At 30.4% G+C, this 7,786-nt stretch overlaps 1 long non-coding RNA gene across 1 annotated transcript; it reads right to left on the bottom strand.

Annotated features, from left to right (window-relative positions):
• Positions 1-824: 824 nt before the first annotated feature.
• On the bottom strand, positions 825-1,533 carry LOC118195964 (uncharacterized). The gene is made up of 2 exons (XR_004759344.2): positions 1,396-1,533; positions 825-1,276 (listed from the first exon to the last, which is right to left on the bottom strand). It is a non-coding gene; the product is annotated as an uncharacterized LOC118195964 (long non-coding RNA).
• Between the last annotated feature and the right edge of the window lie 6,253 nt (positions 1,534-7,786).

The raw sequence follows: 7,786 nt of genomic DNA, 5'->3' as shown, positions 1-7,786 counted from the left end.
TGTTATGTCTGATATAATATATTACATCTTGGTATCGTATGTACTTTCTAATATTTTCAATAAAAATGAGTTTTTAACTATATATATAAAACGTATGTGATAATACAATGTGAATAAATGTGTGCAATAAACCATTTTGTAATGATGTATGTGATAATACATATTTATGTATGTGATGTGATAATACATTTTACTAAAAATGTATGCAATAAATGTCACTATAATATAATTTTTTATACTATAAATGTATCTGATAATACATTTTGTATCTTTTAAAACAATAACATGCTAACAGTATAAAGGATTCGTTGTTTATTGCATAAATAATAATGAGAATAAAGATTTTGTATCATTTATAAAAAGAAGAAAGGAATAAAATAATAATAATAAAATCTGTAAGCTTTCAAATTTTGTATTATGCCCAAAGGGGCGTTTTTTTTTAACGTTTTGTGTGTTACCTTTATTTATTAAATATCATGTTCTTCGCACTGAAACGATAAAATTCAACTCAAACGTAGCACCACAAAATATTTAAAAACAGCATGTCATTAGAATTTCCGATAGACAGACTCGCACGCTGGAGATAAAAGTGTTATTTTCTCTACAGTTTGGCCATTGATCGGTTTGATGTCTTTGAGTTTGTTAATCAAAAATTTGTTAAAATTAAAAAAAAAAAAAAAAAAAAAAAAAAAAAAAAAAAAATAGATAGTAAAACAATTTCGAAATTCCGCCGTCCAGGTGACCGTGGTATGGTGGAGGATTACGTTATTCAAACTTTGATGGCTCTAGTTACGCTTGTTTTTACACAATGCGATAAATCTATATACGTTCATATAGATACTTTATTATTTAATTTCTTTTAGTATAACACAGGGTGATAATATTTGGTGGCAACAATTTGAAAAGTTATTCAGATTTTAATAGTGATTCAACGCAAAATCCCATTTTGAGACTAATAACGTTCTTGGCTAACGCCATTTGGGTACTATACAATGGGTAACAAAGAGTACTATATAATTAATAATAATAAGTAATGTAAGAGATAATTTCAGTTTATTGCCTAGTTGAACCCAATGATAGTATTATTTCCTCTGAAATTTAAACATCCACAATGCTAACAAAGTAAATTATTCTACACATATGATTTACGAATATTGAAAATCAGCATTCCTTCTTCAAATTAAGGTTTGTATAACATACAATATTCATGTTAATGTGCATGGATCTGAAGAAATAACTTCGATAATTCATCGGGTCCAGTACATAAGGTGTGAATCTGAAAATAAAAGGGAATCTTGAAACATTAATGCAACTATCGAATATACCGTTTTTTCGAAAACTCACTTTTTAAATACATGATTCCATACATTTACCAATCATATTTTTATCACCTACCTCAATAGACAGCGCTAACGTGTGCATCTAAATAAAGCAATATGAAGGCAAATTTAATTTCTTCATCATTTTTCCGGTATGCTCTAAATATAAATTATCCAAGAGAACCCAAATTTAGGAGACTAGCATGATAGTTTTACTTACAAAGAAGAACTTATTTTATGACATGTTTTGAAATCGGTTCAAACAGCTGGTTTAATGTCAATATCAAATGCGGATAGGATAGCACCTGTTCACTTTGTACTCATTCTTCGTGAAACCTTGGCATGATCTTTATTGACACGTTTGATCAAAATTCGAGACGCTTCTTTTAAAAAAAACTAATTTACTATTAGCTCGGGATAAATAGTTCAATCAAATATTAAAGCCATGTTAAATCATTCCTGCAACAGGAAATTTTCTTGCAAATATACAGAAAACAAACATTAATATTAGCGCGTCTTATATATTTAAGAGCTGCTTTTTGGTTAAACACTTATGTAACATTTTCGAAATATGCAGATATGATTAAATAGGTGTTATTAATTGGATATGTTGAAAGATGTTGTTTCTCTTGCAGTTGCTAATTTCTATAAAACTTTCAGTTATCATCTAATATTGATAGTAATATAATGACTTCCAGAGCAATTAGGTAATTTTTGAAAGCAGGGGATATGAAAAATGAGCAATGCCCTCGCCGGGACTCGAACCACGGTCCTCTCAAATTCGCATCCAGCGCGCTGACCACTACACTACGAAGGCAGGCTAAGAAAGTGGGAAAAATACCTTATATACTCCCCTTTTAAAGGGCGAATGGAGGTTTAGGGGACCCAGTCGCCAAATCTTCATGATGAAGAATCATCATTCACCACGATTTTAGTTCGGGCGCCACTATAGGGACATTAGGTGTTTTAAAAATTTTTGAAAGCAATGAAAACTGAGCAATGCCTTAGCCGGGACTCGAACCACGGACCTCTCGAATTCGCATCGAACATGCTGACCACTACACTACGAAGGCATGCTAAGAAGGCGGTCAGAAATACCCTATAGTCTTTGTGGATATAATTAACTCTAGGCTATTGTGAAAACGCATTTATTATAAGAAGGCTTGAAAACAATTGTTCTATACTGTTATTACGATATATGCAGATAATATTTTCAATAATTTTTGGATTGATATTACGTATCTAAAATTCTTGATACTAGAACCATTAATTGTATAATGGTGTGGTGTGGTGTGGTGGTGTATTTAATTATGGCAAAGCACACCAGGGCTATCTGCCTAAGGAGGGATGCCTTCGTGGAGGACTTTCTAAGGGAAACTGGCTCGTATACACGTTACACATGGGGAAAACCACGAAAACACCCATGCAGCCACCCCCTTCGCGGGATTCGAACCTCGGACCGAACTAAATTGTATAATGATATTATTTAAATTTGTATGTGAAAAATCTGATGTGTACACCACATGACTTCCTTGCACGGAATATTAAATTATACTCATTTTTTCTTGCATTTCATTTAAACTTATTGGATTGAATGAAATCTACTTCGCCGACAACGCATAAACAACAATACAATAAATGCATTCTTTAAAATTCACTCTATTTGTTTACCATAGCGACACTCTGGCGCTAGGTTCACTTAACAGTGTTATATTTCGTTCATATTATAACTCAGAATGCACAAAATTTGTATCATTTAAAGAATTATCTAATCATTGCAACATGTTCTATTCAAATACTATAATAAATCTAGAACGATGTATAAAAGAAATTAAGCAAACAAAACAAAAAAGAAACAGTTTTTCACAGACGATTGAGTATTTCTCATTCAATTAATTCAATTCACACAAGGCAAAAATACATAAAAACTCAAAATATCTATATTAAAAATTACGAAGTAGATCTTAAACACTTATTTCCTCGAAAAAATTCCAGAAAAGATTAAGCAGGATTTTATTCGCAATAATAAATGAAGGTGTTATCTTTGTTGTTGCGAAGCTACCTTTCTCTAGATTGGCAACAAATCCACTACTCTGGTTTTTCAAATGTAAACAAGCAATGGCCGCCATCAAAAACATTATTAGGCTGATCGGCACATAAACAACTTTAAATTTGTTGATAATTGTAAAAATATTGCACACAGATTTACTTAAGGCATAAAATTCTTAACCGGAATATTAAAACAACATACTTCAATCATTTTTAAAGCAAAAAATGTACAATTTACAAACATATAAGAGTAAGGAAACTGAGATCACTGAGCCGGGTAACAGAGTGGATATATATATAAATGCATTTATATACGTTTGGGGCGGCCAATTGCAACCAAAGTACGAGGTGCACATCTACATGTTATAGCAGTCCTATATACAAAATTTCAACGTTTGGAGGCTATTCGTTTTTGAGTTATGCGAGATGCACACGTACGTTCGCACAGACGCTACGAAAAATTCTCTTTAGAAATTATTTTTACTTTTTTTTGTGGTAAAAGAGTCCTTTATTCTGTCTTTACGTACAGATGTCAAATGGATATTTGCGTTGAAATATGCTGCCTGAAACTTTTCGGGATTACAATACTTCCTTTTTACTTCGTACAAGGAAGTAAAAATGAAGCTTTTAGTTTTCTCTATCAAAAGCCTTTAATTAAAATTCTTATTTACCATTGGAGAACTTGGAAAGAATATACCTCTGAGGAAAATAGTAAGATATACATTTGTTCTTTGCTGAAAGGACCGTTAGCCCAAAATGGCCATTAGTTTCAAAACGGCATTTTGACTCGAATAACTAAAAGCTTTGAATCACTTTTCAGATTGTTGCTACCAAGTATTATCGCTATCTTTAAAGAAATTAAGTAATGAAGAATCTACGTAAATGTACGTATGTTTCCCGTATTGCGAAAAAATAACGATACCTAGAGTTATCACATTTTGAATAACACAGTCTTTCACAAGAACATTGGCACCTGTAAACCCGAATTTGGAATTTCGTATTAGTTTTATTGACTGTTTCACATTTTCTAAAACTTTGACGAGTTTTGATTAAATAAACTGAACTATTTCAAAGCGATCAGTGGCAACACTGTACGGAATAAAACATTTTTATCTCCAGCGCAGAGACTGTCTATAAGAAATTCTAAAGATATTCTATCTATAAATATTTTTAGCTAAAAGGAAGCGTTTGCCCAAATGCTCTTTAAACGCGTATGTGTGTAAATGAAAGAAACGATCCTTTGGGCTTAATATAAAATATTAAATATTAAAATATTTTATGGGTGTGTAATGAAATTCAGTTGTCAAATTTAGAAATTATAACCTGTTGTTTTTCCGGATTCAGAGTGTACTAATTGTACCAATTCTAAATAATTCTCCTGAGATTTCAGTCAATTAAAGTTCTTCGTTTAATTCGCAATTTTTGTTAGTAACAAAAAGATCATGCCAAAAAACTAAATGTTAAAGCTATTTATAATAAGCAACAGTAATCAGCAATATGCGAGGAAATGTGCATTTTTACAATTTTGATGGTTATGTAGTTACCCTCACATTGGAGAATGTAATTTCAGTTTCAAAACTGTTAAAGGTGTTTATATTGTATAAACCAAAAACATAATCTTGTAATATCACACACGTTACGCGAATTCCTCCTGATTATAATCACACGATTCAATATTTACTAATTATATTACTGTAATAAATTGTTCTTTATTATAGTACAGTTGTCGCTACGTAAAACCAAACTGAATAAAATAAACTGAGAGTTTCATGAATTATAATAATTCATTTTATAGTTTAAAAACTTTCTTTTCTGAATATGTATAAGGGGATTCTCTTTTAATTTCTTCTTCAAATATTTCATAAAGCAATTTAAATGACAACAAACTTTTTTTAACAAGGATTTTTGATTTTATTTTGAGAATTTATTTGATATTCTCTCAGTTGAAGATTGTGCAGAGTTAAAGGAATTTCTACTAGGACTTTCAAAAATCATTTTACTAATTAAAAAACAGATGTGTATTTTTAAGCACTTTCAAATAAATGAGACTTTTAATGAAGGAAAATTATTTAACCAATACAATATTTCTTTATAAAATTCAGTAACTGAAATTATTATATTTTAAAACATGTTTTTCAAGCATATGAAACTTTTAATGAAGGAAAATGATTTAATCGAATACAAAATTGTTTTATAAAAACTTAGTAAATGAAATTTGTGCTGAATAATTCTGGATGAATATAGTATATAGGAATACTATAGGTATTATTCATAGAGCTCATCAACGGTAGAGCAGTAAAAGTCTTTGAACACTGGTAGTTCGGTCTGGGCTTTAAGGTTTGACAAACGGGCTGGTTGCAGGGACGATTTCTTGGCTTTTCCCATGTGCAACGTGGATTCTAGCCAGTTTCCCTTAATATGCCCTCCTTTTCCGTGCATTAATTGTATAATGATATTATTTAAATTTGTATGTGAAAAATCTGATGTGTACACCACATGACTTCCTTGCATGGAATATTAAATTATACGCATTTTTTCTTGCATTTCATTTAAACTTATTGGATTGAATTAAATCTACTTCGCCGACAACGCATAAACCACAATACAATAAATGCATTCTTTAAAATTCACTCTATTTGTTTACCATAGCGACACTCTGGCGCTAGGTTCACTTAACAGTGTTATATTTCGTTCATATTATAACTCAGAATGCACAAAATTTGTATCATTTAAAGAATTATCTAATCATTGCAACATGTTCTATTCAAATACTATAATAAATCTAGAACGATGTATAAAAGAAATTAAGCAAACAAAACAAAAAAGAAACAGTTTTTCACAGACGATTGAGTATTTCTCATTAAATTAATATACAAAGAGAATATCAAAGAGAATATCATACAAAGAGAATATCGGGGTACGTAATACATTACAAATATATATTATATACAGGAAACGTAACCGAATTATGAATTGGTGTCCTTTGAAAATTAAATCTAGTTATTAATTATATATTTTTTCAAAAATAGTATGTAATTATTTAAATATATTTTGAGTTAAGTTCATCTTTCAAAAAATGTACTCCATTTAGTTATTAAATTATTTACTTAGATACAATTTCATGAAACATTAACTATAATTTAAAAATTAATCAGAATTTGAATCATACTTTAACTACATTTAAAAAGCTTTAAAATACCCTTCCGGAAAATGTTTTATAAATGCCCATACATGAAAATCTTACGGTTAGCATCAAAATGTACGAGTGCAGGAAATGTAAATGCACATTTGTGGGAATATTAAACTCAGCAAACCTAGAATTATGCTGGTGGGAAAAAAACACAGACCTATTTTCATTTTTTTTTTTTTTCAGTTGCTAATGTTTATAAAGGAAGCGAGTATAAGATACTTTAAATTTATAATTATTTTCATCACAACAGCTTTCGTGGTGAACGATTTCGTTTTCTTTCAGGTACTCAAGCTAAATTACCAAAAATAGCTTACTTCTATTTTGAAACAAAATTTGCATAAATCGGCTTCTGGCAGGAAACTGATATGAATACAATGAAGCAAAACTAAAACTCAGGCCATAAATAAATGCGTAAGAACGAGGTATTGCAACATTACTACTATTAATCCAAATATTGTATAGATATTCAATAAATCGCTCTTCGACACCAGCAATCCTTTTGTTACTTTCCTGACAATCTTTAATACACTCACTTCAGTACTTGTAAGAAGCAGCCAGAATATATTATTCTGTATAGTTGGAACGACTACAGGTGAATGACTTGGAGGGCAATAAAAAAATTTCTCAGTTTAATTAACCTATTTTGTATTAAATTGTATTGTGTATATAAATCTTCTTTTAACTCTTTTATTAGTGTAACTGTTTTACCTAATTTCTTGTAATCAGGAAATCCATAACTGATTTAAGAGTAAAAATTAGATAATGCTTCATGATACGCGTTGCAAAACAATAAGAAAGTAAAAAACAAGTATGACTTAATATTCTGACGTCCAATGAGACATATTTTCTCAAAGGGATGAAAAATAATAAAACTTTTGAAATAATATTTGGATTATTGAAGGAGTTAAAACAACAAGAATCAGTGTAATATTCCCAAATCTGCATTACTACTTTCGAAGTCTTAGAAAAACAACAACTTGCTTCAGCTGCAGAAGTACAAATGGCAAACGAGATGCTAGTGCTAAGGCAAGGCGATAAAATGAGAAGGAAGTGAGGCTACTAGCGCCATCTATTGATAAAAATGCGAGCAACTTCAATTCTCTTAAAAGCTGAGGGTAAAGACGGATTGGAACTAGGATCGCTAACTAGAATTGAAGGATTTCTTAGGAATGTGAAACGCCTTTAGATAATTCATTTCTCCAAAGATGTTTTTTGAATAATTGGGTTA

The sequence above is a fragment of the Stegodyphus dumicola genome, chromosome 10 (assembly GCF_044657685.1).
Source record: "Stegodyphus dumicola isolate Sdum_Otavi_A_Nest chromosome 10, ASM4465768v1".
In the NCBI taxonomy this organism is placed as follows: Eukaryota; Metazoa; Arthropoda; class Arachnida; order Araneae; family Eresidae; genus Stegodyphus; species Stegodyphus dumicola.
This window is presented reverse-complemented; position numbering and strand designations above follow the sequence as displayed.